At 46.3% G+C, this 26475-nt stretch overlaps 1 long non-coding RNA gene across 1 annotated transcript in view; it reads right to left on the bottom strand.

Moving 5' to 3' along the window:
• LOC140217126 (uncharacterized) overlaps positions 1-24507 on the bottom strand; it is a 33858-nt gene extending 9351 nt beyond the window's left edge. The window contains exon 1 of the long non-coding RNA XR_011893626.1: positions 24365-24507. This is a non-coding gene — a long non-coding RNA (uncharacterized lncRNA). The remainder of the gene's footprint in view (positions 1-24364) is intronic.
• Positions 24508-26475: the final 1968 nt, after the last annotated feature.

The following is a 26475-nucleotide window of genomic DNA, read 5'->3' as shown; positions in this document are numbered from 1 at the left end:
TGAGCGGTCCAGCGAAGCAAGATGTCAGGTAGCAATAAATGCAGCGTGAAAAAAATACCAAACCGTTCCACACATACGGTCCAGCAATGTCGTGAAGAGACTCGGGCCACAAGCCAGAGATAGATTTCCAACACCTTTGGCCACGACGGAACGTGTGCGTCTCCATAGGGACTGGAGGCGCAGCTATAGGGGGCCCAACAATCTACGAGTGATGCGGGCTCGAGCAACCGCTGGGCCGTCTCGGGTGCCGCCAGTAAGAGGGTTATTTCTTTACCCTAGTGAACAAACACCCTCTGCAAAACAAACGGGCGCACTGCGAATAGGGAGCGAGCACTAATGCAAAATTTGATTGTAAGACACCCACTAGCTATAACTTAAGTTATAGCCATAAGCTATAACCTCTTGTCTCGCTGAATTGCTCACACAAAGACAGCACTCATATAACGAATCGGCTTCCATGTAGCCCGGTCTATGCACTCCCTAGAAATATGCCGGTGGTCGGATCTTTTCTCTTCGCTAATAGGCAGTGAGACAAAACAAAAGGCACGTGAGTACCCTCCGTGCGACAAAAATACGCCTTCAAGTGCATAATTTACTTATTAAAGCAAAGCTTTCTATGCCTTTTATTTTCCTCTGGGGTTTTGCGCGTCAACTCCGTTAGCTGCTTGCGGAGTAAGGTGTGCTGGTCTTAAGGATAGCGAGATCGTAAATGGGGCTGATTCCAGAGATAGCGTGAACAAAAGTAAGTCCGTCCCGAAGACAGTGTAATCCGCTGTCACCTATATCCCGTCGGTCATGTGGTGAGAGTTTCAGCGTATTGCACGTGCTTGTTGGGCTGCGAAACCCATAGTAAAAGACGAAGAGTTTCATAAATTTTCAATAATCACTTCACGCAAGTTTCGATTTACATAGATTCGAACATATGCGTGAGATCTGCATAAATATTTTTGTCTTTTTCCTCGTCTTTGATTTGTATTTCCAGTTTCTGAGAGCTGGATAAAATACGCGGTTTCAAGTTAAAGTTACGCGTGAGGTTAAGAGCGAACTATTTAACCTGATCGCTCGTGCTGATATTGGGGATTCCAGGCGTATGTGTAAAGTTAGAACGACAGAAAGCTGAGCTCGGCGTTCGTGTTGTCCACTTCTCTTGTGTCCGTGTCTGCACGCCTTACCTGTCTTTTGCATCATGTAAAACTAGGTGACTTTCTCCTGTTGTAAGGTAAATATGGTTATTGGCGTACTTACTTATATCCCCAAATCTTGCACTAACAGCAGATTGATTGCAACGAATTATAAGTTCTATTTGATTCTCTGGGCTCTGTACGATTGGAAATACAGCACGTTTATCCGCAAAGAGTCACATCTCAAGGGGATTGACAGAGCGGATAACTAGGGCTTATTTAAATAATACTTCTTCAAGAAATGAGCACTGAGGCAGTCTTAAGTAAAAATCAAGTTGTTGATCAGAATATTTGTCTAACCCCCCCTATTGTCCTTCACTTTTTTTAGAAATCTGGAAAACAATTATATTATTTTAATTTGAATGCCGAAAGCTGACAGTCTTGTAATGAAATCGTGATGTAAAACTTCACTGACAAATGCATTTGCTTTTTTGTAAGTATATTTTCCTTCCTGTTTCTTTAGGCGTGTACGAAAAGTAGTTTTTGAGACAAACCGAATTCGAATCGAATAGTGCGAAAAACGAATCAAATCTTATTGAAGATCGAACACCGTGCGAATAGTTTTCGAACGATGACCAGCCTTAAGTTCCTGTGCCTGTACAGCCCATAATGAAGCACGATTTCTCAAAAGCTAGAACGAAGCTTTACAAAGGAGCATGCGTGATATTGAATCAGCACAAAGAATTTATAAAGGCGATATTGTCTGGATATTAGAACCTAGTGTATGCTTTCGAGAATAATATGGAAATTCGCAGTTACTGCAGCGATGACAAAGCGAAGAGAGCACCATTTCTCTGCTGTAAATGGGGCCTCTATATTATCAAAGACGTTGCAATCAAGCATATTCAGAAATGATAAGAGAAGTCACAGTTGCTGCAACAATAACTAGCACCAAACTGTAGCAATTGCCGAATGTTATCTCTGAGTGAAATTTTAATGCCAACGATTGTGTTTAACATGGAAAAGTCTGATTTCTTCAGTGATGCAGCGCACTCTGTAAAATTACCTTTTCTTCATATTCCATGTGGCAGGGGGCGAAATATGCTTCGCCTTCGAATCTGTTCACTGTTCAATAAGCAATCGCAAAAATATTCCCAACATAGTCGCATTTGTGAATAGTGGCTATTCAATTCATGAACGAATTAAATACCAGAATATTCAATTCGTCATTCAACAGTTTCGAATGTCCGCCCACTTCTACAATGATATTAGCTTTCACTGCCGTTGGTAAATACTTCGCCTGTTACAACACACTAAAAAAAATCATATATGAGTTTTCGCACCACTCACGTGTCCGTGTGTTTCGTTTTGGGGTTCCTGGTCACCACGTCGGACATAGCACAAAAAAGAAATATGCACTATAAAGGTAGTAAAATAATACGACATTTCGTTTTTCCTTCTTTGCATCATATCCTGAAATACGCAACAGTACATTAAAGAATGAACAGCGCCGTTTTCTCCCGCACAATAACCTCAGGCTGAAGATCGCGCGACTGCCAGTTAAGTGAAGCAGCTTAAGAAAGGACCCTCCCACATAGGCGTATTTACCACTGGGGGGAGAGGGGGGGGGGGTAAAGTATGTCTTTCCAACTTGCAGCCGAAAGTGCTTGTGCCCTCTTTCAAAAGTGGGGAGGGGGCAAAGTATGTCATTTGCCCCGCCCCCCACTTTTGAAAGAGGGCACTGGCAATTCGCAGTTTTTCTTGTAGCGTGAAAAAGGTCTCTGTGTGTTTGTTTTCTCTTCTACGTCCATGTGTTTTTTGCGCTACAAGAAAAACTGCAAATAGCGCATGTGTGTGTCGTCTCTTCCACATCCTTGTGCATTATGCACTACAAGAAAAACTGCAAAACGTTGCACCAACAAGCCCAAATATCTACACTGAGGGCACTGGCACTTTCGACTGGAAAGTCCATTAAAACACAGCTGACGGTAAATTTTCTTTCCTACTAGAGTGATCACATAAGTAATGATTTTATTTACTACGTATACCCTTGCTTGGACAACGACGGTTGTCTTTGGTGCCTTCTAGGGACGCCCTGTAGCGGACGACGCGCGGGATTTGCGATACACGCTCGAGTTGCGGATAAGTGTGGCGCTGGGCAGTGCCCGCCCTAACAAACTGTCGGCCTGCGCAACTTGCATGATGTCCAGTTTTTTGTGGACCGCTATATACGCATTCTAAAACACAATCAGCTTGTTATAGTTAATCTCCATCTGAGCGGGAGGTCCGGATAAAGTATTAAGCCACGCCCAGCGACTGGTGTGCCTTACGGCGTGAAATTGTCGGATTATCAACTTCTGGAACAATTTAATCTCTGTCCTTTGCCGCGTTGCTGTCTCGGTATCATATCACAATATGAAATCTAATCAAACCTCTTACAGGTGTAACTATCGAACTTCGTTTTGTAATCACGACTTATAGTAGATATGCTCTGAAAATGACCTTGGTCGAACTCGCATGAGCCATTTGAATACCAATAGAACACTGACTTTTTCTAAAGATTCATTTCTGACTGTCATTTCTGACTGACGATTTAGTTTTCAGGCTGTTTCTAAATAAGAGCTGCACAGCCTTTGTAGAAAGTTAATAATTGAAGCATTCCAGGGTGTCATACTGCCGCTAATCTAGATGTTTCCTAGACTCCTAAAACAGCGCACGAGATACGGACGTCAAATTCCATGCACATAGGAACATTTAAACGCAATGCGTTGCGACACTTTCACTTTCCTGCTTTATACGCAGGTGTCGCAGATAATTACTAAACCCTAGTTTTTTCATGTATTTTCGTGAAATACCTTCAGTCACGAACTACGATGGACTGTCGATAAATATGTGAAATTTACATAATTTTTTCCCAAGGTGCTGGAGACCTCATACAGAAAGCAAATAAAGCTGGGAGAATGACTCTGTGAATTTTATAATGACCCATCATAATTACACAGTAACTAAATAATCATTTATTGTACAGTCCGTCATATGACATTTTTTCATTAAGTATACTGAATCACCCGCTCGAATTACATGCACAGCTTAATTATTCGGGGGGGGGGGGGGGTGAAACAAAAGCGGAGGAAAGACAGGGAGGTTAGCCAGTGTAAGTACGAGCTGGGCACAAGCGTTACAAGGGAAGAAATAATCTTTCGCGATTACTACCGAAACGCCTGACTTCAAATGTCCAGTCAAAGAAGGTAGTGCCTTCATGAAAGCTGTCGTGTGAAGCGATACATTTCACTCAGAAGTCAAATGGACGCACTTTAAGCATGCAGAATGTTCAATTTACTAAAATCTTTATGTTCATTGTCTATTCCTTGCAACCACTGCACAGTAATGGCAAAAATAAGTCGCGTTCACAAACGTGCACGCCACGACTGAAGGGGATATTATGAAATTCGTAGTTGGTTTCTCCGGTGTCCTCGGTGAGCTAAAAAGCCAGGCACCTTGTTTATATCTAGGGAAAATTAGGGGCATGGATAAGGTGTAGGCAATGTTCCAAATGGGTGGGTTAAATGCGCATTTTCCAGTATAGAATACTTATGCAAGTGGTCCATGGCATTATTAGTCTGTTTTACGAGCGGTTTAAGACGGTGTAATTACAACAAATGCGGTAAAATTTTTCGAACATAAGGGGAACAATACGCCAAGTTTATGTGCGATGGTAAATATGTGTTGATCAAATACAGCGTCAAAAAGATTGTAAACAAGTGTTTGAAAGTGTCCCGCTACTGCTATTAGCTAGGTTTTTCAATGTGCCAAGAGAACCCTGCGTGTCAGATATTTCATACCTTGAAGGAATTGGCAGCATTATAAGTGCAATGTGTCGGGTAGTTTTAACCTCTCTGGCTTATTTAGAAGTTTTACGAATGATTATTCAACCCTTATCTTTTTTCTGGTTATTTTATAATGCATGCTATATTAGTTTCGCCTGCTGTCCTCACTGAACTAAAGGAGGCACCTTCGTTATGTCTTGTGATTGTAAGGACAAGTTAATGGATGATGTGGAGGTAAAGTTCAATATAGATAGGTAATTGGGGCTTTGGCAATAAATTACGCATGCAAGCAGCCTGGAGTCTTAGGAGTGTGTCTAACGAGCGGAAAAGAGTTCAGCCCGCTTCCCTGGCAGAACTATAAATGCCGTCAAGACCAAATTTAGCGAAAATTAGTGGTACACTGTGGAAACTCTTTGTGCGAAGTTAAATGCGGTTGGATCAAACACAGTCTTTGTAAACAATTTCTTATTCAAGTGTTAGAGTGTGGGATGTGGCGGCTGTCAGTTATGCTTCCTAGCGTCCCGACATAGCTGTAGTTTAGAACAGGTTTATAATTGGCGGAAAGGGGAGGGGGAAAATGGTAACTGCAATGTGCGACAGGATTTTTACATACCTGGCCTGGTTAGAAGCGCTGGAAATAATTAATGAGCCGTAGTTTTTCTTTCCCTATTATCAGACGTCATAGCACGTTCCGTTTTAGTTTCGGCGATGTCCTCGGTAAACTAACCAAGATATTTTGTTCATATTCGGCGAAAATAAAGGGCGAATTATAGGCAATATGTAGGTGAACTTTAAAGATTAGTTCAAAGATTATTCAAAGAACATGTTATGACATGTCTAGTAAATTACGCATGTTAGCTATCCGGAGCTCTATGAATGTGTTTTGCGAACGAAGAATTTATCCCGTTGCCCTGGAAGAATTGTAAACTCAACAGATATCAGATCTAGCGGAAATTGAGGGGGGGGGGGGTTATAAAGCAATAAAGAATTGCATACCCTCCTCAGGAGCTGTAGGGGTGGTATTCAACAGATTTGCTGGACATCTACTGTCGCAGGGCCAGAGTAAATTTTTTTGGGGGAACATTGCAAGTAATTTATGTTGATTGTACGTCGTTGCGTATAACCTCGACAATACTATTACCTAAACTAGCAATACATTTATGCTGTAGACTTAAACAGCAAGTACAATTATTTGTTGAATTATTCAGATTTCTTGCTCTACCGCCTTGAGCGGTAGCGTACTTCAGGACCTAAATTTGTCTGTCTGTCTGTCTGTCTGTCTGTCCATCCGTTGTATCAAATGTGCGTTATTTATGTGCGCTGTACTGCTGGTACTAGGCAGGATCCGGGACCACTGTGAGGAACTCATTGCCTTTTGTCCCTGTCTCATCTTGAGATATTATGTAGTTGCAAGAGGTAAATGCAAATTCAGATCCTTTTTTGGGACCCCATGATTCACCATGTGTGATTGATAAATAGGTTCCTGTCTGTTAAATATAACTGACAGGAGCATGTCCAGGCTAATTCACTTACTGCAATAGTAATTCGCAATACATACATACATACATACATAGTGTGTGTATATATATATAATAAATGTTATCGCTTAGCGCTGGACGCGCCTGCACGTATCGGAAGTCTCTCGAATGTTATCGATGGTTCTTTCTGCCGTATGTTGTCATCGGAGCTTGCGTACTCTGATTGCGTTGATTAAGGGAAAATGAGTCATCCGCCCAAATGCAGCAATTCTTAGAAAGGAAGCCCATACGGATTCCTCAAAAGAAAAGCCTCGTAGTTGAAGAACAATTCGTCCTGGCCCGGGACTCGAACCCGGGACCTCCGCCTTTCCGGGGCAGCCGCTCTATCATCTGAGCTAACCAGGCGGCTAGCACATGGCAAGGCGAAGTCGAATTTGTCAACAACTGGAAGCACAGGCAAGAGTTTGACGTAATAGTCCTGCGGAAATCCACAAGGTGGAGAAAAGAAATTAATCAAGGGTAAATGAGACATTCACCCAATCGTAGCGTCTCCACCTTGCGGGTTTCCGCAGAACTATTACGTCAATCTGATTGCATGTGCAACGTGAATAGTGCAGTACTTTCTGGAAGACACGCGGGCCCCAGCGATTACTCTGGAACCTTCGATGGCTCATATATAAAAGCCGACGCGCTTGACCGGCAGATCAGATTGAGACGATTGCCGGCCGTATTCGCCGCTATCGCTGTGCTATATTTATATATATATTGTTACAAGCACGGGGAAAAGGGGTTTATTCAGGCGTGTGAGAGCAGGAACGGCAGGCTACGAACAACAGGAATGGCCGCTGCACAGTCTTCGTTCTCCTCTTCCCCTCTCTTCTTGATCCCCGCGTCCCTTTGACGCGCTTGGACGTAACATACCTCCCCTCGCAGACAAAGCCCCCTGGGCGAGTCAACTAGCTTGTCGTGGCGTGCATGATTTCAACCGTGCGACATGCGCGACGTGTGTCCTAGCAGAACGTCTACCAGTGTTCGTGAGGCGCGCGAGAGTATAGTTCACTTCGCTGACTTTGTCGATGACAACATACGGTCCATCGTAGTTTGCCAGCAGCTTTTGACACAAACCACGCTTCCTTGTGGGAGTCCAAAGCCAAACGAGATCACCAGGGTTATATGTAACTGGCCGATGTCGTGCGTCGTAGCGGGCTTTGGAGTTTTCTTGTGATGCCAAAGTCCGAAGACGCGCAAGTCTCCGAGCCTCTTCAGCGAGACACAGCGTATCGGCGACCGTAGGATTGTCGTGGTGGTAAAAAGGGAGGACAGTGTCGAGCGTATACCGGGGCGGCCGAGCATATAGAAGGAAGAAGGGGCTGTAGCCGGTTGTCTCGTGCTTGGCGGTGTTATATGCGTGAGTAATAAACGGTAGAACTTCATCCCAATTCTTGTGATCGGACGCAACATACATGGAAAGCATATTTGTGATCGTTCGATTAGTGCGCTCAGTGAGGCCGTTCGTTTGCGGATGATATGGCGTCGAGTGCCTGAGGTGCGAGTGACACAAACGCGCAAGCTCTTCCACTATATCCGCCGTGAATTGACGTCCCCGGTCGCTTATGATAACACCAGGTGGTCCATGTCGTAGAACAATAGCGTGAAGTAAGAAAAGCGACACTTCGGTGGCAGTTGCTGATGGTATAGCCGCCGTCTCGCAATAGCGTGTGAAATAGTCGGCGCAGACAATTATCCAGCGGTTCCCCTTAGATGACTTTGGAAAAGGGCCTAACAGATCAATTCCAACTTGCCGAAAGGGTGAGCTGGAAGGCGGCACAGGTTGAAGGAGACCAGATGGGGCAGTGGTTGGGCGTTTCCGACGTTGGCACTGTATGCAGCTGGCGACATAAAACTCAACCGAATGTCGCATCCGGGGCCAGTAAAAGCGTTCTTGAATGCGATAAAGTGTGCGCACAGTGCCTAAGTGCCCGGAGGTAGGGTCATCGTGCATAGCCTGAAGGATTGCTGGCCGGAGACGCTCCGGCACCACTAGAAGGAAACGTGCACCCGTGCTTGAGTAGTTCCTTTTGTACAGGAGCCCGTCACGTACACAGTAGCTGCTTGTTGCACTTGAATGGGCAGAAGTAAAGAGTGGCTCCAATTTAGTGTCTGTCCGTTGTTCTGTTTTGAACGCATCGATATCTGGAAAAGCGGGTGTCACAGAAGCGACGAGATGATCAAAATCGTCTGCGTCGCAGTCCGTCGTGGCAAGCGGCATACGGGAAAGGCAGTCTGCGTCCGCGTGTTTTCGGCCACTCTTGTAGGAAACAGTGAAGTTATATTCCTGCAACCTCAAAGCCCAGCGCGCAAGGCGACCACAAGGGTCGCGAAGGTTCACGAACCAGCACAGGGAATGGTGGTCTGTGACGACTTGGAATGGGCGTCCGTACAAGTACGAGCGAAATCGCTGAACCGCAAAGATTACAGCGAGGCATTCTTGCTCTGTCACCGTGTAATTCCGTTCAGGTTTGCTTAATGAGCGGCTTGCATAAGCAATCACGTGCTGACGGTCGTCATAGCGTTGGACCAATACGGCACCCAGACCAACGCCACTAGCATCTGTGTGGATTTCTGTCGGCGCAGTAGGATTGAAGTGGCGAAGGATAGGTCGAGAGGTTAACAGGAACTTCAGCTGACGAAATGCAGAATCGCACTCGGGTGTCCACTCAAACCGTGCGTCTTTATGTAGCAGATTTGTCAGAGGATAAGCGACGTCAGCAAAACCAGGAATAAATCGGCGAAAGTAAGAGCAAAGACCCAGAAAACTACGAAGTTGCTTCACGGACTGCGGTGCACTGAATGCCTCGACAGCTGCCGTCTTGAGGGGATCAGGTCGGATACCGTCTTTGTCAACAAGATGACCCAGCACAAGGGTTTGACGGTCACCAAATTTACATTTCTTGGAGTTCAGAACCAGGCCGGCGTTTTTGATGCAGTCGAGGACAATATCCAGGCGCGTATTGTGCTCATTGAATGTGCGCCCGAATATAACAACGTCGTCAAGATAGCACATACAGATGTTCCAGATGTTCCACGCAGAATGGTGTCCATGAACCTTTCAAAGGTTGCTGGAGCGTTGCACAACCCAAATGGCATCACATTGAATTCGAATAATCCATCCGGGGTTATGAAGGCTGTTTTCTCTCTGTCTGTCGGGTGTATCGGGATTTGCCAATATCCTGAGCGCAGGTCCACTGAAGAAAAATAAGAGGCCGAATGAAGGCAATCGATTGCATCATCAATCCGGGGCAGCGGGTAGACATCCTTCTTAGTCACGGCGTTTAATCTTCGATAATCGACGCAAAATCTCCAGTTACCGTCTTTTTTTCTGACGAGTATGACCGGAGCTGCCCAAGGACTCGAGGACTCTTGTATTATCCCATTTTTCATCATGTCACTCACTTGTTCCCCGATTATCTTGCGCTCGTTAGGCGACACGCGATAAGGCTTTTGCCTGATCGGGCGCGCAGATCCCGTATCGATAGTATGGCGCGTTCGTGACTCGGGAATCGAGAACGCTTTGTCCGGCTGCGCAAAGTCAAACACTGACAGATGCTTAGAAAGCGTATCCACCACGGTATGGCGCTCCCTTGTGCTGAGCGACTTGTTTATCATAGACAGAAGCTTTTTGTCTGAGACTTGGCGAAGGTCAGCAGGTTCACACGGCGAGTCTGTTAGTACGGCTACGGACGAAGACGTGTATTCTGTAAAGTAGGCGAGTTTCAAGCCGTCTGGAAGCAGGACGGGTTCTGCCGAGCAGTTGGCCGTCCACAAGCCAGCACGCCCGTTGCCGATGGATACCACACAATGAGGGACAAAAACGTTCTTCTTCACACAATTTAGATGCATTGGCTCTACGGAGGCATCGAAACTGTCTGGAACTGCACCGCGACACACAACCGGCACGCACACCGAGGTGGACGCAGGCACAACAGTATCTGCAGACACACAAAGTTCACCTTGACTGCAAGTCTCCTCTAAGAGCCCGGACGAAACATGGCCATCGACGCAAACTTCCCCCGTGCGACAATCAACAGTCGCACCACACTGCCGCAAAAAGTCGATGCCCAAAATCACTTCGTGCGTCGATCGGGGAATAACTACAAACTCCGTCGCGAAAACTCCACCAGCCAAGGACACTTCAGCAGTGCACACACAAACAGGGCGCAACGACTCGCCGCTCACTCCACAAAACGTTGCAGCCTGGTCCCACGGAAATACAACTTTGCGCCCCAACCGACCTTTAAAACCGAGACTCATTACGGATACAGTTGCCCCGGTATCCACTAAAGCCATTGTAGGAACACCATCCACAACTACATGCACTTTGTTCTTAATCATAGCAACTGCAGGGGGCATTTCTGTCGATAGCACGTGTCGAGCGACCTCACCCCCATCGGCCGCGCTAGCTAGTTTTCCGGTTGTGAAGGCGAGGCTGAGCGGCGCACTGGCGATGGAGATTGACGTAAACGCGGTGCACGAGAAGTTGGCGGTGGCGTCAAACTCCTGTCAGATGCCGGTGAGCGGCTCCGGAAGCTTCTCTGCCAGTAATCGTTGCCAGGAGGGACGCCAGCTGACCAAGAGGTGGCGCATGGCTGTTGAGTTGTCCTCGTAGGAGGTGTGGTCCTTGTTGAAGACCCCGATCGACGATTCCACGTTGTTGGGCGACGATTGCAAAATCTCGCTATGTGGCCCGCGACACCGCATTGGAAACACACCGGCAGATGCCGCAAATTTCGATGTTCTTGCACGTAGTCACGCATGTTGCTGTCGACTGCATAGCCAGCAGGTGGGTCCCATTCATCATGGCCAGGCATCGGCCGCCCGGAGGCGTGCGTGCGGCGAGGGCGTTGGTAGTAGTCATGATCTTGATAGCTCAGGGTCCCTCTCGTTTGTGGGGTAGACCTATACTCGACGGTCGCTGAGTGAACCGTGGGTTGCCATGCGGTCGAAACGGCCGTGTTTCGCATCTCTTGTGGTAAGTACGCACCAGCGATGCCGGGTGTGCAACGGTACATCTCTTCCCGATGGAGCAACTCTTCGCGAACAATCTGCCGTATTGTTGATGGAAGGTCAACACACGAACTCGGGTCTACACTTGCCACCGTTGTGACATTAGCCAGGCGACCAAACTTCGGTATTATCCGTCGCATCTTCAGCGTCTCAAAGGTCCTGCAGTGGCGAATGACGTCAGACACGGAATCCAAGCTTTCTTTGCCGATCAAAAAATTGTAGACGTCTTCGGCTATCCCTTTCAACAAATGTCCAACTTTGTCCTCTTCAGACATTTGAGAGTTCACTATTTTGCACAGTTTCAGCACTTCTTCGATATAAGTCGTACAGGTCTCGCCGGGAATCTGAGCTCTTTGCGAAAGCGTCTGTTCGGCGCGTTTCTTTTTTGCGCTAGAGTCTCCAAAACACGCTCTGAGCTCCTCTACGAAAAGCTCCCATGAAGTGAGCGTGTCTTCGTGATTCTCATACCAGACGAGTGCTGTGTCGGTAAGGGAAAACACAACATTTGACAACTGTGCTGTCGAGTTCCAACCATTAGATCGGCTCACCCTTCGGTAGTTTGTGAGCCATTCGTCGACATCTTCTCCGGCTTTTCCTCCGAAAGTGAGTGGCACCCGGTAGTATTGCCACGGAACGCCAGGTGCTGGCCTGGAAGCCGCGTCAGAACCTTCGGGAATCTGGCAGGCGTATTCAGTCATGTCAGGTGATGGTGGCGGAAGTCCGGCAAGTCGACGGCTTCGGCGAAGTTGTAGCAGCGTAGGCTCCGTGGTTACGAGGTGTACCCCGCACCGTCCACCAATTTGTTACAAGCACGGGGAAAAGGGGTTTATTCAGGCGTGTGAGAGCAGGAACGGCAGGCTACGAACAACAGGAATGGCCGCTGCACAGTCTTCGTTCTCCTCTTCCCCTCTCTTCTTGATCCCCGCGTCCCTTTGACGCGCTTGGACGTAACAATATATATATAATACAAGGAAAAGTTCCGTAGGTCCGGTGCATAGGTAGTTGAAGAAACGGAGCACACTTACGAAAATTGCATCTTTAATGGTTTAACGTTTCGGCCGTGGCACGGCCTTCGTCAGAATAGTAAGTGCTCCGTTTCGTAAGTGCTCCGTTTCTTCAACTGTATATATATATATATATATATATATATATATATATATATAGAGAGAGAGAGAGAGAGAGAGAGAGAGAGAGAGATCAGAACGTCTGCGGTTCGCTCCCCCTCAGCGGCCCCCCAATCTAGAAATAGTTAGTACGACACTGCCTTCACTTCTGAATATGGTTCCTCAACCTCCCATCACATGGGTTACACGCTATTCATGTAGGAGTGATACTCCAGCACTGCATCGCTCCTCCGGCAAGAAAAGTGAACTTTCCTCTAAGAATTAACGTAGTTTGTGGTGGCGGTCTTCTCTCTCTCTCCTTATCTTTAATAGCGAGAAGTTCTTCACAAGAAAGGCCGAAATTTTCGCCGGTGTGTGCGCAATCACTCACATGCTACAATGCATAGTCAAGGGGAAGAGAATTAACAGATTCCAGATGAGAGATTCCGGGCAGGCCGCCATTGGAATATGAACTTGGCAACGTTTAACGCTAGAACGTTATCTAGTGAGGCGAGTCTAGCAGTGCTATTGGAGGAATTAGAGGGCAGTAAATGGGATATAATAGGGCTCAGTGAAGTTAGGAGGCCAAAAGAAGCATATACAGTGCTAAAAAGCGGGCACGTCCTGTGCTACCAGGGCTTAGCAGAGAGACGAGAACTAGGAGTCGGATTCCTGATTAATAAGAACATAGCTGGTAACATGCAGGAATTCTATAGCATTAACGAGAGGGTGGCATGCCTTGTTGTGAAACTTAATAAGAGGTACAAAATGAAGGTTGTACAGGTCTACGCCCCTACATCTAGTCATGATGACCAGGAAGTCGAAAGCTTCTATGAAGACGTGGAATCGGCGATGGGTAAAGTCAAAACAAAATACAGTATACTGATGGGTGATTTCAATGCCAGGGTAGGCAAGAAGCAGGCCGGAGACAAGTCAGTGGGGGTAATGCGGATAATGCGGATAATGAATACCTTTTTTCGCAAGCGGGTTAGCCGAAAGTGGACGTGGAGGAGCCCGAATGGTGAGACTAGAAATGAAATAGACTTCATTCTCTGCGCGAACCCTGACATCATACAAGATGTAGACGTGCTCGGCAAGGTGCGCTGCAGTGACCATAGGATGGTAAGAACTCGAATTAGCCTTGGCTTGAGGAGGGAACGGAAGAAACTGGTACATAAGAAACCAATCAATGAGTTAGCGGTAAGAGGGAAACTAGAGGAATTCCGAGTCAAGCTACAGAACAGGTATTCGGCTTTAACCCAGGAAGAGGACCCTAGTGTTGAAGCAATGAACGACAATCTTATGGGCATCATTAAGGAGTGCGCAATAGAAGTCGGTGGTAACGCCATTAAACAGGAAACCAGTAAGCTATCGCAGGAGACGAAAGATCTGATCAAGAAACGCCAATGTATGAAAGCCTCTAACCCTACAGCTAGAATAGAACTGGCAGAACTTTCTAAGTTAATCAACAAGCGTAAGACAGCGGACATAAGGAACTATAATATGGATAGAATTGAACAGGCTCTCAGGAACGGAGGAAGCCTAAAAGCAGTGAAGAAGAAACTAGGAATAGGCAAGAATCAGATGTGTGCGTTAAGAGACAAAGCCGGCAATATCGTTACTAATATGGATGAGATAGTTCAAGTGGCTGAAGAGTTTTATAGAGATTTATACAGTACCAGTAACACCCACGACGATAAGGTGAGAGAGAATAGTCTAGAGGAACTTGAAATCCCACAAGTAACACCGGAAGAGGTAAAGAACGCCTTGGGAGCTATGCAAAGGGGGAAGGCAGCTGGGGAGGATCAGGTAACAGCAGATTTGTTGAAGGATGGTGGGAACACTGTCCTAGAAAGATTGGCCGCCCTATATAAACAATGCCTCATGACCTCAAACGTACCCGAATCTTGGGAGAACGCTAACATAATCCTAATCCATAAGAAAGGGGACGCCAAAGACTAGAAAAATTTTAGACCGATCAGCTTACTGTCCGTTGCCTACAAAGTATTTACTAAGGTAATCGCAAATAGAGTCAGGAATACGTTAGACTTCTGTCAACCAAAGGACCAGGCAGGATTCCGTAAAGGCTACTCAACAATATACCATATTCACACTATCAATCAGGTGATAGAGAAATGTGCGGAATATAACCAACCCTTATATATAGCCCTCATTGATTACGAAAAAGCATTTGATTCAGTCGAAACCTCAGCAGTCATGAAGGCACTACGGAATCAGGGTGTAGATGAGCCATATGTAAATATACTGGAAGCTATCTATAGCGGTTCCACAGCCACCGTAATCCTCCACAAAGAAAGCAACAAAATCCCAATAAAGAAAGGCGTCAGACAGGGAGATACGATATCTCCAATGCTATTCACAGCATGTTTACAGGAGGTATTCAGAGACCTGGAGTGGGAAGAATTGGGGATAAAAGTTGATGGAGAATACCTTAGCAACTTGCGATTCGCTGATGATATTGCCTTGATTAGTAACTCAGTAGACCAATTGCAATGCACGCTCACTGACCTGGAGAGGCAAAGCAGAAGGGTGGGTCTGAAAATTAATCTACAGAAAACTAAAGTAATGTTTAACAGTCTCGGAAGAGAACAGCAGTTTACGATAGGTAGCGAAGCACTGGAAGTGGTAAGGGAATACATCTACTTAGGGCAGGTAGTGACCACGGATCCGGATCATGAGACTGAAATAACCAGAAGAATAAGAATGGGTTGGGGTGCGTTTGGCAGGCATTCTCAAATCATGAACAGCAGGTTGCCACTATCCCTCAAAAGGAAAGTGTACAACAGCTGTGTGTTACCAGTTCTCACATATGGGGCAGAAACCTGGAGGCTCACGAAAAGGGTTCTGCTGAAATTGAGGACGACGCAACGAGCTATGGAAAGAAGAATGATGGGTGTAACGTTAAGGGATAAGAAAAGAGCAGATTGGGTGAGGCAACAAACGCGGGTAAACGACATCTTAGTTGAAATCAAGAAAAAGAAATGGGCATGGGCCGGACATGTAATGAGGAGGGAAGATAACTGATGGTCACTAAGGGTTACGGACTGGATTCCAAGGGAAGAGAAGCGTAGTAGGGGGCGGCAGAAAGTTAGGTTGGCGGATGACATTAAGACGTTTGCAGGGACAACATGGCCACCATTAGTACATGATCGGGGTAGTTGGAGAAGTATGGGAGAGGCCTTTGCCCTGCAGTGGGCGTAACTAGGCTGATGATGATGATGATGAGATGAGAGTGAGCAAAAAAAGGAGAATAAATATGAATATGCAACGCACGAGTGTACTTGATAATGATACTTACAGGTGAGACGACGGGTAAATTCAGGCTATTCCTTCATAAACTGAACCTTTTTTCATGCAACCCAAGTTTATTTCTCCATGATGTTCCATAAAGAGAGAGAGAGCAAATGAGAAATGAAAGGCAAGGACGTTAACCACATTTTTTTTGTTCATCATAAATGCCAATTCTGAATTTAAAAATCGCGCCCAGTACGACAATATCATCCAGCGTGAGCTGCCGTCGCCACCTGTCAACTGATCTTTTAGTTGCTGCCGTTAAATTGGAGAACCCAGATCATGGACGCGCATTGAGTAGACGGCGTGTCAATACTGGCCATCTCGAAGGCCTTGATGTTGACCGTGCCTTCCGCGAGACAGCGCTAGGGGTTCCGTGGGGGCAGCGACGAATGCGCGCGAGCGTGTGGCGCCTCTACAACCAGCGTTTTTATATCTAAAAACGTTGTGTACAACCGCGTGACTACAGGCGGAATGCGATGGCATGACAGCTGCTGTTTTCTTTCATGATTTTGCCTCCGATCACGAGCAAGTACAGTGCATGTGATGCGCCAACCTGAGATTCCGAAGACTGGCTGTGTGACTGGTTGCCCCTCTGGCTACAGAGGTACGCACGAAAAAGCCTCGCTGTTCTGTCTGCCTAGTGACACCGAGCAGCATGAAGTATAGAAGCGGGTGATACCACGGCAGGAAACCGATGGTGTTAGCTTCGACTCCAAGCAGGTCCCTGTCAGCGAGAAGCAGTTTGACCCTACGGACATTAGTCGGACTTACAAGTTTGTGGTTATTTGAATATGCTGTCACATATTAAACACACTATGTTTCTCAGTGTATTTTATATTTTATCATACTATCGTTACATATTACAAGATCCTAACCATTTGTGAGTTTATATAGCAGTGGCGATTATTAGTGGCGAATATTATCAGTGGCGATTATCAGTGGCGAATATTAGCAGTGGCGATCGCACTCGATCACGCGGAGCGTTCGCAAAGGGACTCGGTCGTGGTTACGGACTCCCAGGAGACATGTCGCATGTTTCTCAAGGGGCACGTGACTGCGGCTAGCCTCGCGATAATCCCCAAATCTTTCAACCACCATCATCGCCTACTCTGGTGCCCGGGCCACGCGGGGGTACAGGGGAACGAAAAGGCTAACGCGTTAGCTCGAGGGTTCACTAACCGAGCGACGGCGTCCTCTTCTAACCCCAACCACCCGCACTACCCCTCACAAAATTCCACCAATTTAAATGCCAAAGACATCCTTGCTGATCAGCGTGGAGTCCGAAGAAAATACCCGCCGCCTCACCCACAACTTAACGGGGAAGAGGCCGCCGATTGGCGTAAAATACAGACCGGGGTGTTCCCCCATTTAAAGTTGCTAAACGCCATGTATCCCACTCGTTATAGGGCCAACTGTCCTTGGTGCGGTGGCATACCTACCCTAATACACATAACCTGGGAGTGCACTAAGCACCTTCACAGGCCAAATACCAGTAGGACAATGGAGCAGTGGTAGGCACAGCTCGCCAGCTCCGACCTGGCAGGACAAAAGTCCTTAATTAGCCAGGTCAGGCAGGCGGCAGAGGCCAGTGGGGCCCTGGACGGAGAGGCTCCGACCACCCCTCCTTCAAATCTTTACAATTTCAATAAAGTTTCTCTCTCTCTCTCTCTACACTTCTGTGTCCCAATTGCTTGTCTTTTGTACACGTTGCTCCATGTTTCCGATCACAGCACACATTTTGTTGACTGTCTGGCCACTCACAGCTTGTCTTATTTTGGTAGTTAGAGTACAGCCTGCATGTGAGCACTGAATAAACGATTTTATATATTTTTATATATTTTTCTCGAATTCACCAGCGTCTTCGTCGTCACCGCGTGACAAAGCACAAATAAATGGACGATGTAGCAAAGAGTCTTCAGCAGTGATTTGCCATCTCCCCATGTGTCAGCAAAAAGAGCTTCTCAAGTTGTCGGTGTTTTCGTCGTATGATCGCTTCTGTAGCGCGCTCTATAGTTCTTCAAAGTTCCTCAAATGCGCCAAAACATACGATTTTTCAGAATCAGTCAGCTTGCAGTATTTGTTGCAAGGTCAGCGCCTGTCATAAGCGTACTAAATAATCTTTGCACTTTGACAAAAGCAAGAACTCTGCCGACACGGCCGCAATCAGAACATTTCATGCTACTGACCGTCACGCTAGACTTTCAAGTGTGATAGTGCAGAAAAGTTGCGGTGAAAGTAATGGCAAAGTAATGGCGCAGGCTGGGCGCATGTGCGAAAGATCCTGTTTATAACAAGCAGCGAGAGAAAGTAAGCGCAGTGTTGATCAGAAAACAGCCGCTAGCAGGGTTTACTAGCGGCCGGCGTCAATCACGCGGGGTTATTAGTGTCTGGATGTTGTAGCCAAGCTTTCCGGTAACAACAAATGGACAGTCAGCAGTGCGCAGTTGTTAAACAATGCAAAACATTTGACCACAAGATTGACTTCAACAAGTTGTTGTGCTGGAAACCGAGCCAAATCCACGCAAGAGGCTGCTTCTTGAGTCGTGGCGCATGCAGAAAACACACGGCAATGTTAATCGCTCCCAGGGGAACCTTCCCTCGTCTTACTCCCATAGCGTTCGTTCACCGACCCAGCGGTTGTCCACACGTGGGTTCAAAATGCCACGCTGCACCTCGCCCGCAGTCACATGCTGAAGAAGGAACCGAGCATGTTTCGAAACGTCGGCGTTTATCTAAAAAACTTGGTTTAAATATTTACTTTTATCTTATCCTAAATAATGGTTTAAGTAGCGTTCATACTACGCACAAATATCAGTCCTCCGAAAGCACAAATACTAAAGAATGTCAGCCTGTTTGCCGAGAAACAGGCGCTGCGAACACACGCGCGACCGTTTTGTGCTCCCTCCTCGACAGCTGCGCCACTAGCGGCACGCGCTGTCCCTACATGAAACTTTGCCCGGAGTTTCGTGTCCAGAAAAAGCATTGAAAGAGCCATAGCCACTATACTGACGGGTAACCATGGGTAACTGCAGCCGCTTTGTAATCGCAAGGTTTTCCGTCTCTATTCATGACACCGCGGGAATGCGTTGGCCTCGCGATTGAGGGGCCGTGGGTTCAAACTTATTGCTCGGAGTCGTTTTTTAAAGGTTGCTGCATTATTTTTTCTCCTTTGACATTAGCTGCACGTGTTCTTTTGTCCTTCAGCACCACGCCTGACACGGAGGCCTATTGCCAAGGGGAGCGAAGCCCGTTGACTAGCCCAGGGGGACAAGTGTGGTGGCCTCAGATACCGCTTTAGCGGCTGCAAACCAATCAATATTGACACACTGCTACGTTATTACAGTGGTGATACTACCCTCTACCCCTCCCGCATCAACATAGCATAAATCTGTGCCCATAACATGCGATGGAATAAAAAGGGATTCCCTCATTTTCGCAGTGCGGGGGCTCGGGAAAAAGAGTGTGTATGTTATTATGATGGGCCCCTCACAGTAGTAAATATTGCTGAGGGAGCGCCCTGTGTTCACGCTTACACACTGGGTGCTTCGGCAAAGTGTAGTTCCTGGTTTTTTTTTTCTTGCGGCTTTCACAATCGGGAACTGCAGTGACGCGAACATCATGTGTTACACGAGCGACTGACTGCTTCTCGGCATTTAACAATAGCCACTACAGTGCACCAGCAGAACTTCCGTTTATAATATTCATAAAGGAGAAATGTGTTCGAAATTTACGCGACCTTGAGGGGCCGCCGCACTGCAACAAAGATGGTGGCTGCATCCTGGAACCCATGGAGGAAGAAAGACACTCAGGCGCACTGACGTGCGACCCTACCCAGTGCGCGCGCTAGGAGAAAAGCCAGAAGGAAATCACGTGGTATTTTTCGCTGTAGCGGCCATATTGTCGGGGCACTATGGTGGTTTTGTTATGGTGCTGCATGGAGGCAGACAAATCTAAGGAGGGGCTCTGACGTCACTCTTTGTGAAGCTAAGTGACGGCAGACGTCAGCGTTATTTCGCCGTCATGTCGGGCCAGATTCCTCCCTCGTCGTGCTGGAGGCTAACGTAGACGTAGCATAGTGATTTAAGGTTTACTACACTTGAAATGCGTGAGAACGATGTCGGTGGCTGACGCACTTTATAACGATTGCCCCTTAGGTCTTTCAGTGTTGGATTGGGTTGACTGCACACGAGTACTCTATTTTAGTTCTTACACCAAGCAATCCTACACTGAGATGATTGAAAAGACACTGAGACACTGAGAAGACAACTTCGTTGTTGAAACGTCTTATATGTCCGACTTTTTTTCAGACGATCTACAACAGCTCTTCAAAACGCATTCGAAAAGCTGGTCTTGAAATAGGATTGGGAAAGACACAAATAATCCCTTTGCCAGGGCTCTTCGTACATGATTTCTAATCTCTTTTAAGACGTTATCAAAAAGCTGGTCTAGAAGTCTTGAAAAGTTTACGATAATCTGAAGCTTGTTTTCCGGGCTTCCAAATCATTCGAAGCGTCGGTGTCTAGTGCTACTGAGCTCCTGGCACAGTACCAAGCACTGTTGCCTCTACATGCTGATGCATCCTCGATCAAGTCACCCGAAAGGGATCATGTCCACGAAAATGAATCCGCAATGCCGCCTTCAGTATTCAGCAAAGGTGTTTACAAGCAAAATGGGAATGACATCCCGGTAAGAAACGGGCACGTCTTGGCAATCGGCCAGGCCAGAGCTTTTGTTCAAGAGCGCGTGAAATGAACATGTCACAAAACAACATCTTATTGCAAAAATAATACTTAAGCAAGATTTGAGGAAAATATATGAGAAATTCAAAGTAAATTGAAATAAAAGCATATGAACAATGACTAAAACTCTCAGAAACACTTCTTAACAAGAAATTGATCAAAAATGACCAAAACATGCATAAACGAAATTCGTAAGTACACGTACAATCATGAACAGCAAAAACGCGAAGTGTGCTAAAGTTTCTCATTGTGTACAGTAAGAACACATGCTATCAGATGAACAGAGAAGAGTTATTTAGGACTTGATATCACAGCAACTGCAAGAAGCAGAATGAAAATACGCCGTTGAGTCGCATAGTAGCTGCCTACAAACAGTGGTACCAATAATCTAGAAGCTTGAAAAGAACACGGAAAGGAATAACTACACATACCATCAAAAATCAACCATGTGATAAAAACCTAACAACAGGAACATGTCAAAGTTGAAAATATTGCCTGTACGGTACATCAAATATAGCAATGGTAAGAATATTAAATGAACCATAAAAGTAAAAAAAACAATCAAGTGAAAAATAGTATAGCATACTCAAACAAGGAAATCTGTGTAAGAAGTGAGCACCACTGCAATGCAGAGTTCGATGAGACTGAGTAACGCTACATAACTAAAACAATTTTTAGTACTCTAGTACACGAGAAATGAATGTGCAAGCCTCATTATTAGAAACCTGTATAAACCTGGAAATTAAATGTAATGCACAGGAAGCTGCGTTTAAGTAACCAAGGGGACAATGGTAATAATTATTACGAATCGGTTTATATAAACAGCATTATACAAAAGGCACATATGTACCACTCTCGCAAAAACAGGCATAAGGTAGCAATGAATCATTTGCAAACCCATAAATACATTAGTACACTTTGTACCCTTCTCCAGTCTCCTAAAGTAAAAAAAAAAGAGAGAGATTGGCTCGTCATCACGGCCCTGCGATAATGGACTTCCAGCGAAGCCGTTTAATACCGCAACTACAACTGCTGTGAGGGTGTGCAATGCTTTACTGCTTTAGAGTTATGGTAATTTTGACAGCACGCCGCCGCCCGTAGCGGTACTGCAACAACACTGAAATTAGGTGCTAGGTTGGTTTGTCCATATACAAATGGCTAGGGACGCACTTCCCACGTCGCATGCTGCCATCGCCACGGCAGCCTTTAAAGCAGATGAAGCGAGATGCCCCAATGTATATCCAGATATTTTCCCGCCCTTTGAGCAGGGGCCACTGTGTTCATGCCAGTGGACTGAATGGGAACGATCAGTTGGCACATTGCAATGAAGCAAGAATTAAAGCCACTATGTACTGAAAGTATTGTCACGTATTATGTCACCTGTCATCTGCTTGCTACCATTCAAGACACCACTCTCAGTTACCAAGCATTAGTCCAATATTGCTGCATTTATTGGCACACTGTCGCCTTGTAATCACATTTTCTACTGAAACCTCCGGGTAGGGACCAATATATGCAATTAATCGAGCACAAATCAATTCCCCAATGACATGACTAAAATTGCTGTGCAAATAACCCATATTACATTGACTCTAAGCAGCAAGTGCTATGTACTTTAACCCGTCAACTTACTTAATGAACTGACATGCCTAAATGCTTAAATTGAGGTTCCTCTGTTTGACGTGCGCTTGCAAAATTTGTTCCACAAGGACCAAGAACAGCGGATGCCCTGGGACGCTATAACGTAAAACTATTCCAAATTTTCTATATCAATTATGCAATCAGCCCTCCGCGATTGGTCAAAAACTTTTTCGGATCACTCCTACTTCAGCAGTCTTTCATGTAACGTCACGAAAACCACGATAGCTCCCAATCTGACATGACGTGTACACACTGATTATGCATGATTAGACCGAACAAAAGGAAAATTATTTTTGATTCGACACCATTTCGTGATTAGCCCACTGCTATTGGTTAGAAAGTTTCAAGCTGCACCCCCCTCACTTTTCTGTCACTCGACGTCACAGCACCGCGAGAACTCATTGCGTCAAAGTGACGTGTACGCGTTAAATATGCATTAATATTCCGAACAAAACTGAATTTTTTCTTGTAATACCCGCAGGCTACCCCGTTCCGAAAGGAATAAAAGATGGAGACTGGTGATCGCTCAGGCACTGGCTACCCGCACATGCTGGAGAGCATGGGTTTATTTGCGCATAACAAAACATTTTGCCTGGCCATATAACGTTATCGGGCCCTTTCAGCACGTATACGACATCACTCTGCCTATTTTGCTGAAGATCCGTTTTAGTGTCATTTTTTACCTTCCGTTGCAAGCAGCCGTGATTTTAAACAAGCTACCGCAGGCAAAATAAGGCAAAGCGGACCAATCGCAGACGCCGGTACCTCTCTCTTCATCCGGTTATCTATTTTCATTACGCTGGCTCGGCCCCATCGAATTCCTCTCCACTTGAGCGTGCTCCTCGCCTCTTGTCAGCCAATTCAATAAGAAAAACCGCTCACTGTGGGAAATGTTATTCGCTTTGAAAGCAAACAAAAGTGACTTCCCATAAACGAGGAAAGCGTTTGATTGGGCGGCTCAGGCAACGCTGCGGGTCACCGCCCGAAGCTTATCTCGGTGGTTACGTAAATTTGACGTCAGGACATTGGAATAAAAACATCTTGCAATAGTTTTACGTTATAGGGCCCCTGTTGCGCGAAGTACACGAACAGCGCACAAATCGAAAACCCACGCGAGCGCTTTCAAAACTCCGTCCGTACACATGGCACACGCACGAACTCGGCAGGCGGTCGACTAAGTGCCGCGAAGGCCGCGCAGCGTAGAGGCCGGCACCAGTCACAAACAGCAAAATATAGTGACTACCTGGAGTAACAGGCTATTTTACACCAAGGGGATTCACGAGTCGCGAATGCAGCATCCCCTAGTGAGTTACACAGAATATATGCGGTATCCGATCGCGAACTACAAGAACTATAACAAGAACAAATTTTGAAGCAGCGCAATATATTGCTAGCACTAACTATGAACCAACTAGCCCGCCTGAACGTCCTACTATAGCACTCCGACGCTCCGAAGTATACCAAATTCCTCTTAAGACCGTGAAATACCAGTCACGTGCGATAAAAGGGACCAAAACATAACCGAAGCTGAATCGCAAGCGATAACAGCAGGGTGTGGTTCACGCAATATTCTACGAATGCGCTGTAGCCCAAAGGCAAGGAAGGACGGGCACTTCACCTTATCTCTTGCGATACCGTACTCGTAATAAACATCAACAAAGAGTCCGTTTGTCAGTTCTCTTGTCTGCAACATTCTTGCTAAACGGGAGACTGAAATACCACGATAACGGCTGTCTAGTGGATATAGGCAACGTACGCAGACACAGCAACTCCCGCCTTTCTTCGCATCCTGCAAAACTTGCTAGCTTCACGCATGACGGCCGATCCCGATGCCAGGCACACAAAAGCAACATTTGATCTCTAACTTTCATCTTAATAAAGCTCTTAACGCCTTAATCACAACGACACTGAAAAGGCGCCTCACATAGCCGTAGCGACACGCCAATGAGCTTCAGCAAATTGGCGCCCACCATTAGGCGCTCTCAATGAAAAACTCAGCTCCTGTCCAAATTAAAATCATACAAACAAACCACGGCACACGCGATGCCAAGTAAGACAACAAAGCACAATACTTGCCTGACAAAGGACAGCGCAACCGAAAACAGCGAGAATCGCACGACTGCCCGCATAAGCACAACTGCGGAACTATGCACAGCCCGGTTTCACACGGCAGCCTCGGCAGCCTTGGCCACACGCTTGGTCATGTGACCGATGTGACGACGGTATCGTAACGCCACCTTGCGTAAGGTTAGATTGTGTTTATGGGCTGTTGAAGCGCCGCGGTGTGAACGCTACGTGTGTGCGTCGTGCGCGTTGCGCGTTTCTGTTTATCGACTGTGAATCATGTCGCGCAGAGTAAGACGCCGACCTCTCTTCCCTTCTTTCTTGCGCTGGCTCGCTTGCTCGATATGCCACTCCGTCTCAAACAAAAGCAGTGAGGTGGGAGGTTGCGCTGCGCATTTCGCTGGCCTTTCGTTTCCCCCTTTCATTTCGGACGCCGTCAGTGCCGCATCATTGTGGTTACACGATTGGTGCGTCTCAGCAGGGGCGATCACACCATGCTATGCACCCAAGCGTGCCGAGCCCATACCGTTGAGTCACATGAATAATAAATCGAATAGCTTACTGTCTCCGGCTGCTTTTATGGTTGATAAGAGATCAGTGGTCGGTCGCAAGTACTGTTGATGGGCAAGGAAGACGTTCGTTCGTTGTTTCTTTTGCTCTCTCACCAACTATATTTCGCTCGCTCTCTCTCGTTCTTTCGCTCGCTCGCTCGCACGACCTATTGGCTTGTACTGACATTCATCGACGGCGGTTTCTGCACATTGTTTTTGTATACATTGTGCTCACAGTACAACTCATCGCAACACTTTCTGCAGAGCACCTTTCTTAGTAACGGCTGTACCGATGTATTCCTTCGGTGCCATCGAATGGGACGTTCGCTTTTTAGCTCGATACCATTACTTATGCGTAATACAGAGAAATCCTTATAACTACACCGCATACTAATGCTTACCAAATGCAACAGGAGAAAAATTAGCTTGCCGTCGGTAAAATACATCTTATTGTGTATAAAACAACGTGTAAAATGTAATTAGGTTGGGCACTGCGCTCAGTGCGTAGCAGCGCTTTGAATTTCGCTGCGTATCCTTCAGTATCTAGGTGCGATGACAAGTGCTTCCATTCGACGATAGCATGAATGGATTTTCAAAATGATGAGAGTGACGCATCGGTCGTTTCAAATTTGTACCGGTGGTCATGACAAAAAAAAATACTACATGGGTCTGAAACAAATTGTCAGAAACAATTGAATGATTATAAAGATTGTGAAAAAGTGAAAGCTATTGAAACAGAGCACACGCTGTCGGAATCAGCACTAACACTCCATTGTCTACTGACTGGCAGCGCTCCTCCAAAGTCGATGTAGAGCCGTTGTCCGCGTCACAATGAGCGGCTTGAATGGTACTGCACTCGCGCACCATTTCTTCGTGGCCTGTTGCGGTGTCAACTTCATTTGAAATCATTAGTCCCTTCTGACGTGAGGTCGACACCACAAACGCATTCTTTTTCCTAGCCGAACTCACGCTAACGCCGTGCGAATACAGCAGCAATTGACACGAGTGCCGCTTGATAAATGGAAAATTCTCCCGCCAAGAACGGCGCCGTTGAAAACCCAGCACGCTAACTGAACAGATACTGTCAGTATTATGAAAACGTTTTCGAAACGTATTCATCCATCGTTTTTAAGCTATCCCCTTGCGACGTTTTTAATGCGTCTAGTTTGGTCAAAAACCTGTTTGAGACTTTCAATTCATTAATACGACGTTTTGAAGACATTGTGTGCTACCTGGGTTCGACAATCTCGTAGGAAAAGACATTGCTTAAATTTCACGAAGGACGAAGTAAACCATCTCCAAATTGTTCCGCAGCACGCGACAGCAACACATTCAAGCAACGCCACGCCTTCTCGCACAAGCCGGAGAGGAGGAAAGGCACGCCACGACCCTTTCTCTCCTCATGCGATGAGAAGGTCTATATGGCCACACCAAAGACCCATTTTTATGCACGAAAAGAAGAAATATGTCGCCCACATTTTGTTTTGAGCGCAATTGATGATGATGATGATATCCTTGATGAGTTTGGCGCTTACCCACTCGCGGGCATTGGCCAAGAGTCGGGCAGACTTT

This window comes from Dermacentor andersoni, chromosome 4 (genome assembly GCF_023375885.2).
Source record: "Dermacentor andersoni chromosome 4, qqDerAnde1_hic_scaffold, whole genome shotgun sequence".
Lineage (NCBI taxonomy): Eukaryota > Metazoa > Arthropoda > Arachnida > Ixodida > Ixodidae > Dermacentor > Dermacentor andersoni.
Note: the sequence above shows the minus strand (reverse complement) of the source record. Positions and strands in the feature narration are given on the sequence as shown.